The sequence below is a fragment of the Triticum dicoccoides genome, chromosome 3B (assembly GCF_002162155.2).
Source record: "Triticum dicoccoides isolate Atlit2015 ecotype Zavitan chromosome 3B, WEW_v2.0, whole genome shotgun sequence".
NCBI lineage: Eukaryota > Viridiplantae > Streptophyta > Magnoliopsida > Poales > Poaceae > Triticum > Triticum dicoccoides.
In genome coordinates, this window is record NC_041385.1 from 865,824,205 (window position 1) to 865,843,457 (window position 19,253).

The window sequence follows — 19,253 nt, forward strand, 5'->3', positions numbered from 1 at the left end:
GGGGCAACGACGACGTGCGGAGCAACGCGTCGGGCTTCGACAACAGCCGGCGTGGCCGCTGCTACAAATGCGGCGAGCGTGGCCACTTCAAGCGGGAGTGCCCGCAGTTGAAGAGGGCGCCGGCGGCGGAGCATGCAATGGCGGTGGACGCAGACGTCGAGGACGGTGGCCTGCTCTGAGCTGCGGCTTAGGGAGGCGAAATGTAGGGCGAATAAGCCGCAGGTGGCGCGTCGAACGTAACCAGCTCGTGTATGGGCGCGAGCGGGACGCGTCGGGCGCGCCGGGTCCGCGGCGAGTAGCGCGTGCGTGCGTGCGTGTGTTGCACGGGTGTGTCCGTGCGGGTGACCGCAGTGTGCGGGTGTGTCACCGCAGGCCGTTGGCGAGCCGCGCGGGGTGATCGCGTGCGATCCATGGGAGGCCTGGCGTGACCCGTGCGCTCAGGAGCGCGTCATGGGAGCGAGCATGGCGGGCGGATCGCGGGCGCGAGGGAGGAGGGAGCGTGGGTGTGTGCCTGGTCGCAGGCTCCGGGTATAAAGCCACGACGGCGTTCGTTGTAACGGTGCGGTGGGGTTTTGAGTTCGTGCTCAGGTTAAGGGGTTCGAGCGCCGGGAAAAGCACCTCGCCGTGTCCATCCTCTTCTTCCTCTGATCTTCTTCTTCCTCGGTGAGAGCTACGGCGACAGAGAGAGCTAGGAGGAGTGAGGCAAGGGGGTGGAGGTTCCAACATCATGCTCCCTTCCTTAGCATGCTTTTTGGTTACTGGCACACCAAGCAAATGCTTCCGATTGGTCGGCGTGATATCTGCTGCTTTGATTGATTATATCAGCTAAATTGGCTGCTAACGCACTTGCTAGGCCGCTCTGCATACCTGATGAAGGATGCTTACGAATGTATGTGACCAGATTCTGCTTTTTTGTTCTCTTAGGTTGGTGATTGATATGATAGAATGAAGTTGCCAAGGGGGATTTGGGGGCAAATGAAGTTTGGATTCGGCTAAAATTAGGTTCTATCCATATGTTTATCTGGTTATCAGTACAGACTATAGAGGGAATGCTTCTGATTTCCAGCACTATCTGTTGCTTTGGTTATACTAGCTGTGCATAAAAAATATTATACAAGAATGTGCCACCGGCGATGGGTGCAAACGGCTGTAAATGTGGACGACCACATCGTCATCCCAAGGCAAGGTGTCTCTCGCTCTCACCCGTTCTTCTCCTTGCGCATCTTATCCCCGTCCTCACGCTGCCGCCTCCGTCCCTGTCGCCCCTTCTCTAGAGTCGGCGGCTGGCGCTGGCGTCCACGACCTCACCAAAGCAAGGAAAGAAGGAGGAGCAGGCTCCAGCGTCAGGTGCCTAAGATCGGCACACCTCCTCCCGATGTGAGTTTCAGTTGGAATTATTTTTTGCTGCTGACTGTATGCGTTTGCTGGAATACATCTCTACTTTGTGCGTGTTGTGACAGTGTTAAGCGTAAAATACCATTTATTCACAAGAGATGGATTAATAGGCGAATATATACTTGCAGGCACAACAGATCTTGGAATACTACTGCTAATGAATGTTTAATCTCATCTCCACAAAGTTGCTTAGTAGATCTTACTTTTTTGAGAATCTTTGGTCTGATGTATACTTGCAGGTTTATCTAGATGAAAAGGGTCTTTAAATATTAGGCTGATGCTTCAACTAAGCACGTCTCCTTTTTAATCTATAGCGGATATCGTCTAAAACTGCTTTCGTACTGACATGTATTTTCATATGGCCGAACAAATCAACTGCTAGAGGTTTCAGAAACTGTTCAACTATGCATTTTTTGATTACATCTTTTTTGATCACCTTTTTGGACTTTAACTCCCTGTTGTATGTATGTATATTAATTTTCAGTGGATAAATTTCAAGGGTTTTAACCTTTTCCTTTACACTTCCTAGCGACCCAGACCAGCGCCATGGCAACAAGCTTGCCCCCCTACCCCGACCTTGAAGTTGAGCGGCCGATACCACCATGACTTGGCGGCACAGCTGGTGGAACCGGCGTCCATAAGCGAGCCATCGTCCAGATGGCCGCCGCGCTTCCGCTCAGTAGGTACTGCTCACTTTATCTCATCTTCTCATCAGCTAAATGAACACATGTATTTCGTCCGCCTTTTGTTCTCCTGGATCCAAGAACCCTTCCTTCGTCCCAAATCCAGAACGATATTCCTTTTTTATCTGGATTGGGATTTTAATTAGGAAGATTTTTTCTAGGTAGAGGAGTAGAGCCATCGTTTCCAAAGTTAGTAGTGAGTGTTGCAGATTAGAGCACCATCGGCAGTTTTTTAGCACCATGGCAAGGCAGAGGTGCTCCGTGTGCCCGGCATCTTCAAAAGAATCATCTCATGCAGTATTCCAAAAATGTAGCATTATGCAAAAGTGTGGTTATGAAAATCATATGAGCTGAGATAACACACTAATCAACTTTCTGCATTAGATTACTTAGTTGTGAGCTAGAATCTCAAGAAAAGTGAAGCAAGCTAGATACATAAAAGTTAGGCACTCCCTGCAACTCCAATACCAAATAGGCAGACAGACATCTTGGCATTCGACAGTAGGAGACGATGAGCTTGAGAAGTGAGATGGTTCTGTTGAAGTAACGGTGCGTTTGGGCAGTCTGGCCGTTGATCATTGCGTCCATATGTGGGGTAGGCTGGTCCTGTCTCAGCAGATTAGAGTAATAAATTGATTGTCATTCTCTACTTTGTATTTGTATTTTTTTATGAGATTGATCCAAGAAAGAATGACATGTATGCAATACTCACTAAATTGTAGGGCTGTATAGCAAGGCTTATAGTCTCGAATTATTACTGTAGATTGTCTTATTTTATAAAGTATTTTGTTTAGTGAATATATATTCCAAAATTTCTAACGTACTTTGTCTGTAGAGGAGAAACGACCTGATTGCAGGACACTAAAATATTATTGGCTGTCAAAGCTCCGCGGTCGCTTACACATGTATATTATCCATGTAGTCTGGGTTATCTAGGATCAATTACAACAAGGCAGTTGGATATTTTTTATAATGGTGACATATTTTCTTAATTTAATATACTTCCATCTCACTATGTTCATTTATTCATGCTATTTTGACGAGGATGACATCGATGCCAGTTCATGGCTATGCAAGGCATCAGTGCTTGATGATTCGTCATAGAGTGATGTGTTACTCATTGGCGACTTAATTTGCAGCAGAAGCAGATGCAGTAAACTCTGAAAACTAGATTATGTTTGCTCATATGACACGAACACAATGGGATTTTTTCTGAGGGAGTTGATCATGCTTGCCTTACCCTGAGCTCCAGCTATTCACGCTACTGCCTTAAGTTCAAAAGGGTACACTATTATTTTCAGTTTGTATACCTTTATGTAGTGTTGTAGCTTGGTTTATTTGAAATTTTAGTGTTCATGTTAACAATCACTAAAAATGATACAATTATGGATGTAGGTTTCTATTGAAACAATCACTAAAAATGATAAATATGCAAGTGGTGACAGATTGTTGTTACCATGTGGATCTTAAGTTCCACCATTTCCTAATTTTGCTCTCCTGTCCGCCTCTAGGTTTCTCGGCAAGGCGACGGTGTGCAAACCATGTGCGCCTGCCTAGCTGTATTGCGGCTCGCGGATGCGGCAGATGTGGCACATGAGCAGATGAAAGAGGAATAACTGAAGCCCCAATGCCTCCACACATTCTTGCTCCCTAACAATGGGAGTACTAGGTTGCAAACTCCTTTCCCTTCCCTTATATTTACAATATGATGATGACTATATGATTATAGTCTGGTTATAAAGGTGAGATGCCACCACAATGTTTCAGAGGCTCACATCTGTCAGTACTCATTAGATAGAACTTGTGTTGCAGTTTTTGTTATGTGCTTCTCTAAATTCTCTGTTGGCCATCGTCTATCTCTCCTGCATAGCTAGCCCGGTGCCATGTCAGAAGTTCAACCAAAACTTTTAAGATGCTTGTGTAGCAAAATGCGTTTGGAGAAGCTCATTTATCTTTCAGTTACTCTGTAAGTGTAATATTCTATTTGATTTTGGTTACCGGTGATGTCTAATTCTCCAGGCTTCTTAAAAATGATGGCTATGCCCAACCTGCTCATGCTAACCAACAATAACAGCTTAGTTGTATCCAGTATTTCCTATTCATTGGTTATAACAATTGACTTGTGTGTAGGATTCGTCCAGTATATATTCTGGGATAAACAATGGTTTGTCAATGCTATTAGTTCATGAAAAGTTCAAGGAGGATTTTTGATATTATTTTATTGTTAACGAGTCATGCCAGTAAGATTCGTGTATTTGTTCGCCGTGGGGAGCAATGGGGCATTGCACACTTACCTATGTACTCCCTCCGTAAAGAAATATAAGAGCGTGTAGATCACTAAAGTAGTGATATAAATGCTCTTATATTTCTTTATAGAGGGTGTATATTGCTACCTGGTTATGTTGGTCTTTCGTATACAGGCCTTGCTATCATTATGTATGGTCGTTCTTGCCTAATGTGTATTATGAATGATATTTCAACATGTGGAATGTACTCCTAATCCTGGTCTATAGAACTGCCTTTCTGAACTTGATGTCTCAGTTGTACTCGAACAAGAGCACACGGAGGGAGCTCTTCTATGCCACCCCGGCGACAGGAACAAGGAAAATCCAGTCCACGGTTCCACCAATGAACAAGGAAAACATGAGTTGTCGGTCACTTATAAATTCCGTACTTTTGTAATGTCGATCTAGGATTCATGTGAGTAAATCTTACTATTTTTTGGGCCGTGTACAAAAATATTATTCAGTTTTCAGTAGTAGTTGCAGTTCTATTGTTGTGAAAGCCTCATGGTCCATTAGAACACCCATTTTAGATAGAATACTCCAGATCTATTGGCTGTGATTTAGTTGTGGCATTGATTTGTATTTGGTCGAATACTCACCTAATGAATATATTAAACGATCTAAATACCACCGATTCACATATTAGCTTGTGCCACCGTTGATTTTTTACTTATCGTGTTATTCTTATTTTTGAGCTTGCAGGCCTTGCACATTCTGTTGCCAAATATATTATACATATCTACTAATCGTTTGTCGTCTCAGGCACAGAGCATGAGGTGTTTGCACCAATTGCTTTCTTCACACCACGGCCATGGCTTTGATCGTCGATGGACGTCACCAATCACCTATTCTAACTCTGGCAAGTACCCGATGATATATGATGCCACCAGCTCTTGTGATGTACCATGTAAACAACAGTGTGATCTCCCTCTTCTTTTGTGAACACGGCCTGGCGCGTCTATCCATCCTTTTGTACTCAATATCTACCTTGTACGAACATTGCATGAATAGACATTGCATCCTTCAATTTACCATGTATAAACATTTGCATCCTTTAAATGTGTTTACTATCGTTCTGGTCGCTATGGAGATGTGTTGTACTATATATCATTTTGGTACCCATCGATGATGTCTTGCCCCTATTACATGTGAATGTTTGTTTGTTATCCTATTTGAATATGTATGCTAAGCCTGACTTCCTACTTACTTGAGCATTACTTGCTTGGCCAGATCGTTGGGACCGGCACCCTCGCGCCAAGGCGCCCTGCCGATCTAGTTCACATTAACTGAACATTGAGCTGGCCACTAGCATGTGTTCGTCACATGGGGTGTGGAAGTGGATCCTCTAACATCATCAAGGGATGTTACGAAGCTACAGTAAAATGCATGTGTAAAACGAAGAAGGGATGTGAGGGTTACTGTAGCAACCACTATACGGATTTACTATAGCATGTACAAAAATAAATCAAAAATCATTTTATTGCATCATAATTTTGTTTGTATGTAATTTTTGTAAATGTATAGAGTAGATTTGTAATTTACAAATTAATTATAATTAGTTTAGGCTTAATCATATGAATGTGAAGGAGGGATGTCACGGTTACTGTAGCTTACATGACATCCCTTGAGGATGTTAGAGGATCCGGTTCCGGTGTGGAAGTGTGTGCGCCAGTGGTCGAGATAGGCATACTTTACAAGTTTTTAAACACAATGGAGTTAAACTAATTTTGTAGGGATTCAAAACAACTGAAAGAGCATAATCTAACAGAAATCCCTTTTGGAGCTCGGCCTCCAGTGAGGCCTCCAAATTCAAATTTCAAATTTCATCGAAATTCACATTTTTACATTTCAAAAAATTCTGAAAAAAATACAGATATATATGAAGGCATAATACACGTGTGTATATTTTCAGTTCAAAATACCTTGAAATGAGGTCCGTGCAAAAAAGACAAATCTGAGGCTATTTAACACATACTATTCATCCTTCCAGGCCATGAATTTGTCTTTTTTATACAGGTCGCAACTCAAGGTATTTCATCATGAATTTTTACAAACACGTAGGTTACATCCTTACATACATGCATATTTTTTCAGAATTTTTTAAACCATAAAAGTTCAAATTTGAATTGTTCAAAAATAAAGGCCTCCATGGAGCTCGGCCTCCAAAACACCTCTCTCATAATCTAACATTAACAATAGGTTTAAATGAGGGAGGATATTGGTGAAACAGTGAGCAATTTTCGAATTAGCTAAATCATGTTTTTACAACTGAAATTCAACTAACTAAAGTAACTTATCGACTGGTTTCAACAACTGAACACCAGTTACTATTTTTCTGGCCTCTACTTTGAATTGATTTCCTACCAGCCAGCCCTGAATATGATGGACAGTAGCCACCGCTGCCATCACGAAATTAAGTTGAGCTTCCAGTATACAAATAAGACTTCCCCTTCGACACCCCCCCCCACCCCCTAAATACATCAATGGACAAGATCTCTCCATGCCCCTCCATAATAAAGGGTATGATATTTTTCTTTCAGAAATATGTCGCTGCCCAAGCAAGAGTTTTTTTTTTTGGCTATCGTCTAAGGCATCAACAGTTTAGCAAACACTTAAAATAATTATATATAGAGAAGAAAAAGAGGAATTGAACCCAGGTCTTCAGGACAAATGGTAACGCTCAAACCACTAGCCCAAAACACTAGGGCGCGACCAATTAAAGGGAAAAGTGCCAATTATTCCACTGATTTTCTGGGTTTTTTGTATTTTTGTTTTTTCAATGTATTTTCCCTGCATTTCTCTGTTTTACTTGGTTTTTTATTTTCTTTATTTTCCTTTGTTTTTCTTTGTAACATCCCAAATTTTCAATTTGGAATTCTTTACAATAATTAGCTAAACATCTATGCATTTTGTTTGAATTTTGTGGCATTTGGAAATTTTAGAGGCATTGAAGTTTTATTTGCATTTGAATCCAACTTGGCATTTGAAATTTATTTCAAAAAGTCCCTGACAAATACTTGTGCAAAAGTATGAGAGGAGCTAACATGACACTCCAAAAATGTCAGAAGAAAATAATGCCAAAAAGCTTTGATTCAAATTTGAGTTTAATTGCAATTTTAAAAAAAACATGATTTTTATAAATATTTTATTTTGCCTCTGCAAAAACAATGTTCATCTTGTAGAGTTTATTGTTCTGAGAATTTTGATATATATTTGTACTATATAAAATATATCTGTTACCCTATTTATTTTATTTTTGCCTCTGCCTAATAGAAAAAAATCGAGCTGGCCAGGCCAACGGGCCCAGCCAACCAGCCACCCGAGCTGGCCTGCCCCGCGCCCGTACCCGACTCCCTCTCCCCCAAGGTCGCCTGCTACTCTCTCTTCTCCGTCTCCCTCACTGACACGCTTCGCCCGCATCGACCCTAACCCCTCGCCCACGTCTCGCCAAGCCGTACCACACCCGAGCACCGCCGCAGTTCCGATCTCCCCGCGAACGCGCAGTGAAGCCGACCCCTTCCCCATGGATCTGCCCTATATAAAGCCTAGCACCTCCTCCTTCGAACACCCTAAAAACCCTACCCTAAAACCCCCCGTAGCTCACACCCTCGCCGAACGCATCTCATCACCGTCACCGCAGTCCGCCACCCGTTCCGACGCCGGTGAGCTCCCTCAGCCCCTCTCTTCTTGGCCATCAGACTAGCCCAACCCCACGGTTTCTTTAGACAAGGTTTTGCTCGCTGTCGTCGTCTGCAGAGACCTCCACGAGCACGCCGCACTTCTCCGGAACACCGGAGCTCCGCCACCTCCTGCTGCTTTGTCTCCGTCGTCCTCGAGCCACCCCGACATCACCACCACCTCTGCATCGCTCCATCGCATTGCCCCGACCCCTCCGCTGTGGCCTCGGACCACCGGAGCACCCCGCCGCCCGACGGCCGAGCCACCGCCGTCGTCTCCGTCCGTCGCCGCCATCGTTGTAAGCCTGCACCTCCTCTCCACTGCCTGATCTTGAATCTAGGGCCTAGATTAGATCACGCGAAGGGTTAGGTTTATTTGTATTGATCGGTATTTGTTCGGTTTAGTTTATGGCTTATTTCCGGTTTAGTTACGGTTTAGTGTAGACCAGCCCAATCGGTTTTCTTATATTAAGTAGACGTGTTTAGTTATATAATGGCCAATCATAACAGATCACACACACCCTAAGCCCAATAGCGCCCGTTTAGTTTATTTTTAGTATTTTCGTTTCTGTTTCTAAAACAGTATATTTCTATTTTTGTAAAATCAATAACACTTAGGTTATTTAATATTTTATAATGTGATTCCTTTTTTTCCTAGTTTGCAATTTTTTTATAGTTTCGGTATAAAATAGTTTCGGCCATGTTTTAGTTCATAGAAATTGTTTATATGGGTTTTACTCAGATTAGTATTTCTGCTATAAAATGAGCTAGGGTTATTTTTTTAGTGATTCCTTTTGACACTACTTGGTTTTGACGTTGCCTAGCAGTAGGATTAATTTGGGTATGTTTTAGATTTTATTAAAATTAGTTTCACACGAAAACAACATTGTTTTAGTTTGTTTTACTTTGCTGATGTTTTCTGTTGTTTTAATTTCTTTAAAATTTATTTTTTCTGTTGTTTTATTTTTAGTCAGATTAGTTCCGATAGAGTTAGAAGGTGAACTTTTATTTACAGAATAATAATAATGTTTTATTTAATGTTCTTACTAGTTTTGTTTTAGGCATAAGTGGAGTTTTAAAATAGCTTTTAAGGTAATTCTTTTTGCACAAAATTTTTATACTGTTTTCCCTTCTGTTAGTTAACAAAACTTTTGTTTTGGTTCTGTTAAGAAAACTTTTTGTATGATAAAACTATTTTTTTTGCTTGTTGTTGGCTTGGAGTAAAGAAAGCCTATTTGTGAGTTCATTTGGTTTCTTAGATTTTTTTGGGTTGATTGTCTATTTGTGAAGTATGTTAGCTTGCTGTTATGTTAATTTAGTTGTATGCTTATGTGTTTATTCTTTGCTTCGAATAGAATTCCCGGAGTGCGAAGCTTGCTATCACGAGTCACTAGCATTCGAAGACCGTCAGTCAGGCAAGTCATTTGATCATCTTTTACAATACCTATGATTTATTGCATTAGAATTTTTCCTCCCCACCATGCATGCAGTAGGAGAATTTGAAGTTATATTCTTGAGTAGTATCATGTGGTAGGTTGAACCCATGTCCCCATGTTGCCCGGGACGTTGTAGTTTATTTTGCTATGCTCGTAGACGGGGTTGGTTGAGTGATACATATGGGAGATGTGAGAGTCAAGATGATGACAACCCCATGAATTCAAGATTCAAGATGGAATTCAAATTCACTACTAGGTGGAGGACGGAATTGATAGGCACCCTGGAGCAACCAGTGGATGGCCGGGATGCATGGAGAAGCGCCATGACATATTGCAGAAAGCTTCACCCAGCCACGAAGAGACGGATGGATACACCTTGAACAGGAGCTTACTTAGCGGCAAGCCATTATGGGCTCTAGCTTGGTCGACCCTAGGCGTGACTCTGGACGGACGGTGCCAGCAGATGTAGAAGAACGGTAGGAAATGGATAGGCACCGACAGTGCCCAGAGAAACTCTATGGAAGACCCTGTTTCGTTGGTCCCGTGTTCAAACACCAGGCAGTGCAAGGACATAAAGGAGGGAACGATTCTTGCGGGTAAAGTGCACAAGACTCTGCAGAATACAAATCTAATCGATTAGCCGTGTCCCCGGTTATGGTTAACTAAGCCTCTGGAATTGGAGTTATTCAGAAATTTCAACGCCGAACAAAATAAATTAATTGATCGGTTATTAACAATTTTGGGAATGAGACATTGGTTGGCAGAACCATCTCAATAACAACCAATATTTTGTAGTAATTGCAAGCAAGTCCTTTTGTTGTAGGAAAAAATTGGCTTTTTCGCAAAAACATTAAACTTAGAGCCCCACAACCAAATTGCATATAGTGTTAGTAATATTTGTTGTTCTCTCTTCATGACTTGCCGGCATATTCAAAATGCTGAGCTACACAGCCGCAAGGTCTTATGTTGTAGAGGAGTTTTCCGACCATCAGTGAGGCTACGATCCACACTTGGCGATTGCCCTATGAAGTTGGATGGACTCGCTTATCGTCTAGGCTTCCGCAGCTTTAGTTTTAGTTTATTTCTCATGAGTTGGCCTCCGGCCGAATTTATGATGATGTAATAAAGACTCGATATGAGAATCGTGTAATAAATTCTGGTGCGATTGAACTTTGAATCTTTTCATCAATGTACTGTGTGTGCCAGCATGATCTTGGGATGGTACAGATACACAGAGACTTGACCGTTTTCGGGTCGGACCATTACAAAGATGGTATCAGAGCACACGCTAACCGTAGGACGTATACCCTAGGACCAGAAAGCCATAGGAAGAAACTATTTTATTTTGTGTCTTTATTTTTTCCGTAATTCTCCCCTGTTCATTCCTGACTTCCCTCCGATTTCAACATTATAGATGGCCCTCGAGTACACCCCAGTTCTGCTGCCAGAGTTTTACCAGCCGGATGAGATAATGCTTTTCGGCAAGAAGCTGGTTCAGGTCATCAAGAAGTTGAAGATTGCTCTGCCTCTATCACGAAGAAGCCTATCAGATCAATTCCGACGGACACCCGCTATAGGATTAAGGTGCACATTCCAGCGAGGACTTCAGAAGCTTCAGAGAGCCCATTGACTTAGAGTTTACCACTCCCACTTGGATCCTCGGAAGAGACATGGCCATTCATTGTGCACTTGGACACATCCGACAAGAGTACAGGGCCGAGCTTGACGCATCAGACCTTGCCATGATTTCACGCAAAGCTAGAGATGGAGATATCGTGCGCACTGTGGATGACGACTCCATCCTCTCATATGTCCAAGAAATGGAGACTTACATCAGCACTATGGAGGTTCAGATGCGCGAAAGCTCAAAGACGTTCAAGAGGTTGATCTTCCGTGAGCTGGAACTGGAGGATAAAGCCTGCAAGGACCATGACGGGCATGAAGAAGAAGTCAAGAATTTAATGGAGAGAATCGAGGACCTGGAGACTTATGTTGCCACATTGGAGGAGAAGATGGACTAGGGAGAAGACCTCTTTCCAAGTGGAGATGATGGACCCCTTGTGAGCAATGATAAGGATTATGAGGAGAGCTCTGCCGAAGGACGCAACAAGAGGAGATGCACTGCAGAGGACGCCGCACCACAGGATGCTGCACCGAAGGACGCAAGGATAATTGATGAAGACATTTAGTCGACCACAAATTAAGCAACTTCAAGTCTGGCAATGGAGGAAATGGCAACCAGCACCGTCCTGCTTCGATTCAGAAGGTATCCCTTGTTTGTTTGTCCTGAAAGGTTACTAAGAGCAGGCCAATCATTGATGGTTACAAACAGTAATGCATGTAGGTCAAATTCCTGTTGTTTGTGCTCATCCCACACGTACACCATTTCCATTCCATAGCTGTAAAAGTTCTTCAACTAATGGCCTTAGGTACACATCAATGTCGTTGCCGGGTTGCTTAGGGCCTTGGATGAGAACTGGCATCATAATGAACTTCCGCTTCATGCGCAACCAAGGAGGAAGGTTATAGATACATGGAGTCACAGGCCAGGTGTTGTGATTGCTGCTCTGCTCCCCAAAAGGATTAATGCCATCCGCTCTTAAACAAAACCATACGTTCCTTGCGTCACCTGCAAAGTCCTCCCAGTACTTTGTCTCGATTTTTCTCCACTACGACCCGTCAGCGGGTGCTCTCAACTTCCTGTCTTTCTTACGGTCCTCTCTGTGCCATCGCATCAACTTGGCATGCTCTTTGTTGCTGAACAGACGTTTCATCCATGGTATTATAGGAGCATACAACATCACCTTGGTAGGAACCCTCTTCCTGGGGCACTCACCGTAAACATCACCAGGGTAATTTCGTCTGATCTTATACCGCAATGCACCGCATACCGGGCATGCATTCAAATCCTCGTACGCAGCATGGTAGAGGATGCAGTCATTAGGGCATGCATGTATCTTCTGCACCTCCAATCCTAAAGGGCTTACAACCTTCTTTGATGCGTACGTACTATTGGGAAATTCGTTATCCTTTGGAAGCTTCTGAGGGAGTCCGAGATTAGGGGGTCCTCGGACAGCCGGACTATATACTTTGGCCGGACTATTGGACTACGAAGATACAAGATTGAGGACTTCTTCCCGTGTCCGAATGGGACTCTCCTTTGCTTGGAAGGGAAGCTTGGCAATTCGGATATGTAGATCTCCTTCTCTATAAACGACTCTGTGTAACCCTAGCCTCCTCCGTGTCTACATAAACCGGAGGGTTTAGTCCGTAGGAGAACAACAATCATAATCATAGGCTAGCTTCTAGGGTTTAGCCTCTTCGATCTCGTGGTAGATCAACTCTTGTAATACGCATATCATCAAGATCAATCAAGCAGGAAGTAGGGTATTACCTCCATCGAGAGGGCCCGAACCTGGGTAAAACATAGTGTCCCCTGCCTCCTGTTACCATTAGCCTTAGACGCACAATTCGGGACCCCCTACCCGAGATCCGCCGGTTTTGACACCGATATTGGTGCTTTCATTGAGAGTTCCACTGTACCATCTAATAAGGCTTGATGGCTCGCCTCATTGTCAAGGACAACATCACCTCCGGAGGATCCCTGGCTGTAGGCCAAACTCTCCGGCTGGGCGGTTTTGTCATGGCCGCCCGTTCGGCCGCCACGCTGATGATGACTTCTCAGGTCATCAAGAACAACCTCCACGGCATCCCGGAATTCACCGAGCAGATGTATCCAATGTAGATCTCCTCCCTAAATGAGCTCTTGGATCGCATCGCCGCCCTGGGAGTCGCTACGGACTATGATCGGATTGGGCTTAAACCCGACCTAAGGGAGATTAACTCTCCGCCGGTCACCCATCAGATTGCGGTGGTGGAGGAACAAAACAACAATTCTTCCTCTATTTTGAGGACGAACTATGTCCGGATTCTCGAGCTCTCTGAGCCGGATACCCATCTATGGGAGGACGTGGCCCAGGCTCCGAACTTAGAATCGGGCAACGGGCCACAAATATTGGGCTACATCCAGGAGCCCGAGCTGCCAAGCTCAGGAGCTCCTTCGCCCCTGGGTCCTAGATTGGGTCAAGATGTGGACTTAACTCTACCCACTGACCCAGACACAAGTGATCTTTCCCACATCAGACAAGAGCCCCAAGAGACAATACATCACTTCTAGGCCAGATTCCTCCTTGTAATGAGCAAGGTTAAGGACTGTCACGAGGAAGACGCAATCTCATTCTTTTGCAAAAATTGCACGGACAAGGTAATTATGAACGCCATAAGTCGCCATGACATAGCACACTTTGCCGACTTGGAGGCCATAGTACAGAAGTACTGTGCAATGGAAAGCGCCTGGAAAACCCAAACAAATTTTTGGGATCCTCTGGCCCTAAGTAAAGCCCTCGTCCGAACTAAAAGGATGCGCTCTCGCAAGTCACCCAACCCAATTAGAAACAAGCCAAATCCCTCTACAGGGCGTGGATCCGTACTGGAGGGATGCCTCAATAGGCCATGCAAAATTCATAGCACACCGGACACCATACCAACACACAGCCTTAGAGCATGATGGATACTCCGGCAGGTGGCCAAGAGCGGCGAGGATGTTCTCATCAACAATAACACAGAGCACCATCCTGCAGAAAACAACAATATAGTACTGACCATCTTCGAGACTTTCGCCTCAAACAACAGGCGCAAGCGAGCGCTCCGCAGCCTCGCCGAAGTCTGCCACGTCGCAGCAATAAACCCGTGGAACGATACAACCATAACCTTCAATGCCAGTGATGAACCTCAATTCCGAACAATCCGAGCACCAGCCGCTTTGGTCCTTAGTCCAATCGTGGACGGATTCTAGCTTACTAAAGTGCTCATGTACGGCGGCAACGGATTAAACCTCATCTATGAGGAAACTCTTAACAAAATGGAAATAGATAAGAGCCGCATTGAGCAAAGCAGCACGACTTTTAGAGCAATCATCCCTAGTCAGGAGGCAAGATGCGCAGGGAAAATCACACTGGACGTGGTATTCGGCACCCCGGAGAATTATAGGTCCGAAGAAATCACATTCCAAGTGGCCCCGTTTAGCAGTGGATACCATGCCCTCTCACTAGTAGAAAAAGGGTCAAATCTGAGATACATTAGTACCGGTTTGCATTTGAGCCGGCACTAATGTGTCCATTAGTGCCGGTTCAAATGGCTAGGCGGGAGGAGATCTTTAGTACCGGTTCAATGCGAATCTTTAGTACCTGTTCGTGCCACAAACCGGTACTAAAGGTGCTGGCCGGCCACTAGCATCATTAGTACCTGTTTGTGGCATGAACCGGTAGTAAAGAGGTGGTGGCAGGGGCTATTTTTAGTCCTACCTCTCTCCCCTAGCAATATTTTTACCACCTTAAATATGTTACTTCTCAAACTATCACAAGCATTTGGTCTTCATTGAACTCTATGTGTAGGATCTGTGGCTGCAATCGGAGTCTTCGCCGGTTCTTAAATCGGGGTAGATTCCTATTGACAATTTAGATTCTATACAAAAATATCATTGATGATCAATGTATTTTTTATGTACTTCTCTGTAGCAGTAGCGCGTTTTGGCTGAAAGGCGGTACTGATCAATGTAGGCTGCAATAGGAGTCTTCGCCTTATCTACCTTCTAGCGCTAGCGGACTCGCTTCCGCCGCGGGCCTCCGGCGGCTCCCCTCCACCGGCGACTTCGGTCGTCGGTGGTGAGGGGGTCGCCGGATCCATGCGTGTCGATCGTTTTTTAGGCTGTCATAGTTTAGGTTTTTAGGTTGTTCATCATTTTTGCTTCGGCGGCGATGAAGCGCTGAATAGAGTGTCTTCAGATCCTACTCCGACGAGGTGATCGGTCCGATGATTGGGGATGGATTTGGAAATCAGTCTGTTCAAGCAAAGATGGTGTGGCGGCGGCGACATCCTCATGGTGGACCTGTGTCCTCGGGCTTCGCCGTTGCAACGGCATTTGCTCCAGCGCCGGCGCGGAGCTTGGGAGGTAGTCCAGGAGCGGATGCAGATTGTGGTCTGCATCGGCGGCATCTGGAAGATGGTGGATCGTGTGTTGGGTTCGTGGTTCGTGGATGGCAGGTATGGTTTTCTCCTCCGGCGTCTTAGTCGTGTGGGGGTGCCAGATCTGGAGTTTGATGGCGTGTCCGGGGTGTTGCCCCGGTCTGATTCGTTCAACGGTAATGGTTTCGCTTTTGGTGAACCACTTTGGAGGTCCGCAAAGCAGCATATCAGCGATGGAGCCGCTTCAAGCTCAAGTGTGAAGGTGATCTGTCATTGTTTCCTTTGGTGGCTGCTATGGTGGTACCGGAGGCCTATGACGGGCATTGGGTCAAGTTCAAAGGTTTCTTCGGTCTTGATTGTAATTTTACTTCTTGGTTGTTGTTCCTTTGTGCAAAGGCTAGCGTTTTCATGTCTTTTCAATTTTGCCAGGTCGGTTTGTACGTGGCTTGTACTATGATACTTATGATATAAATGAGACATGTATTACCACGCAAAAAAGTATCACAAGCATTTGGTCTTCATTGAACTCTGTGTGTATATAATTTGTGGAGTCAATATGAGTCTTCACCGGTTTCTAAACCGTTGAGGACTCATATTGACAATTCAGATTGTACACAAAAAGATCATTGATAATCAATGTATTTTTGATGTATATTTTTACATGTTTACGCCCTCACTCTCTCCACTCACTCGGTCTCCCCCTCAATCCCCCGCGACGTCATCAATTTCCAACACGTTCTGACATCATTTGCTGTTTTTCAGTAACCGATTTTGTTTAGATCAGAGCTAAATGACCGTGAAATTGAAAACACTACAAAACGAACTCTGGAAATGTTGAAACTTGGCATGGTATCATCATTTCACCCGCATAGCATGTGCGAAAGAGTAGAGAGCGTCACGGCAAAAACTGGATGCACTTCATGTACAAACTGGACAATCTCTTTCGGAGTATCAGGGTTTCGGACGAGAACTCATCTGTTACACGGGTGCTTCATTTTTTATTAAATTATTTGAACTCCAGACTTTTTTTGAGCCGGCATTATGCAGCATTCGTTGCGATGTCATCAATTTGTTTAGATAGCTAAATGACCGTGAAATGGAAAATCAGTCCAAAATGAAGCATTATGCAGCATTCGAAGCAACTAAAGCAAAAATATCCACAAAGAAACTAAATACAGCAAAAAACTACTCAGAAATAAATAGAAGGAACAAAATAAAGCAGAAAAGAAAATACTATATAAAAAATTACTCAAAAATAAATAGAAGAAAATAAATAATGCAGAAAAGAAAAAACTATATAAAGCAAAAATATTCACAAAGAAACTAAATACAGCAAAAAAAACTACTCAGAAATAAATAGAAGAAAATAAATAAAGAAGAAGAGAAAATACTATATAAAAATATTACTCAAAAATAAATAATGCATAAAAGAAAAAAACTATATAAAAAATAGTTGGGGCGCTGTCCGGTGGGCCTGCCAGACCTAGGGTGTGCAAATTTAGGCCCAGAAGGGCCGGCAGGCTCACAGGGCAGCGCACCCTAGTTAGGCCCAGAAGCCTGCTATATAGAGGAGTTCGAAAGAGCAGCCGTGGCTGGGTTTATAAACCAGTGCGGCTGCCCTTCGCTCGGTGAGGTGGGACTAAACATAATGCACCGGGGGTGGCAGCGCACGACCATTACTACCGGTTGGTGGCTCTAACCGGTACTAATGGGTTGTCCTTTAGTACCGGTTGGAGCCACCAACCGGTACTAAAGGCCAATGTTGGCCAGACCCCTCCTATATATATGGCACTTACGAAAAATCAGTTCCATATTGACCACTTCCTCCACCCTCGCCGCCCCCGCCGCGCGTCGTCGCCCCCGCCGCCCCGTCGTCGCTATCTCGGCCCGTACTATGTCGCCTCGCGATCGCCCCCGCCCCGCCGCCCATGTCGTCACGCCGTCCCCACCGCCGCCCCCGTCGCCGCCCATACGCCGCCTCCCCCGTCGTCGCCCGTACGCCGCCGCCCCCAGGCCCGCTCTCATACCACACATACACACATGCATAGACACACACATACACACACACACACTACACACACATATGTACATACGCATACACACACAGTACTACACAGACACATATTTTTTTACTTATTTTCTGTTTTCTATTGTTTAGATTAATGTTAGATGAATTGGATAGAAAAGTTGTTAGCTAGATGAATATAGGACTAGTTTATTTTTAGTAAATGCTTAGTTGAACTAGTTGAATTAATATAACTAGTTTATTTTTAGTAAGAAAATTTAGGTATATGAGATTATTTGAACTAGTTGAATCAATATAACTAGTTTATTTTTAGTAAATGCTTAGTTGAACTAGTTGAATTAATATAACTAGTTTATTTTTAGTAAGAAAATTTAGGTATATGAGATTATTTGAACTAGTTGAATTAATATAACTAGTTTATTTCTAGTAAATGCTTAGTTGAACTAGTTGAATTAATATAACTAGTTTATTTTTAGTAAGTAAATTTAGGTATATGAGATTATTTGAACTAATTAAAATTTAGGTATATGAGATTTTATTAGAACAAGTTTATTTTAGTAAGAAAATTAATAGAACAAGTTTATTATTAGTAAATGCTTAGTTGAATTACTTGAATTAACAGAACTAGTTCAATTAATAGAAGTAGTTGAATTAGTTGAATTAATTGAATTAGTAAGTGTTTAATGTTTCGCCTACATGAATATAGGAAATGTCGTCTGACGACAAAAAAGATCTCATTATGTGCGAATACTGTGAAGACCAGCGCGGCCTGTGCGACAGAAATTTCCTTGTTGGTGATAGGCGATTCAGCATCAAGCTGGATGAGACCTTCGAATTCGATACAGTAAGTCACAACGACGAGTCTTTTTTCGTAATTAAGCATGACTTATATATGCTTCATTTGCTTCAACTTATAATTTTTAATTTTCACTATTCTACTAGCGCATCCCCTGCCATGCAAGAATTTTTGTCTTGGATAAGATAGGTTTCAATGTTATGGAAACTATGGAGGTAAAGAGAGTTTACCTGAAAACTGAGCATGGTTATACTTTCAACGTCAAAGTATACAATGCAAACACGTACACCTATTTTGAATGCAAAACTTGGCAAGCACTATGCAAGGCTTATACATTTGAGCCTGATATGGTTATCACCTTTGATATTCATCTGGAAGATGATATTGAAGGTAATAGAGACATCTGGGTCAATGTGCAGACGCCTCCAGTTCTACCATTATGTGAGTTCTTCTCAACTATATTTTTGTCTTTGATATTGCTTATTCAAAAATAATTGACAACTAATTTCTATTGACAGCTTATTTCCATTCAAGCTAACATGTCCGGTGCTTGGTAGACAGGACCTACTACTGTCCCGGAGCTGAACTAAACAGCGAGGAGATAAGTCATTATGTTTCATGTCTTGACACTACTAGGGAAAACCTTATACACAGAACTTTAGCAGCAGAATGGGTCAAAAAAGCACGCTGGTGCTAACTAGCAGTAGCGCGCATGGGCAAACCGCGTTGCAGATAAAGTTCTAGCAGTAGCGCGTGCTGCCCTAAACACGTTACTACTAAAATTCCCATGGCTTAGCCGACAGGCTACACATAGTAGTAGCGACCTATAACGAACCGCGCTACCGCTACTTTCCTTGTAGCAGCGCGTTTTATATTAAACTCGCTGCTGCTAAAGGATATAGAATTAAATGGAAAGCAAATAGAAAGGTAA

The 19,253-nt window shown here is 43.5% G+C and overlaps 1 long non-coding RNA gene across 2 annotated transcripts; it reads left to right on the forward strand.

Moving 5' to 3' along the window:
* The first annotated feature begins 1,058 nt into the window (after window positions 1–1,058).
* On the forward strand, window positions 1,059–4,652 carry LOC119282781. Of its 2 annotated transcripts, XR_005138874.1 has the most exons (4): window positions 1,059–1,377; window positions 1,925–2,078; window positions 3,590–3,747; window positions 4,620–4,652. It is a non-coding gene; the product is annotated as an uncharacterized LOC119282781 (long non-coding RNA). The 2 variants fall into 2 exon arrangements; XR_005138873.1 differs by lacking the exon at window positions 4,620–4,652 and having other exon boundaries at window positions 3,590–4,018.
* Window positions 4,653–19,253: the final 14,601 nt, after the last annotated feature.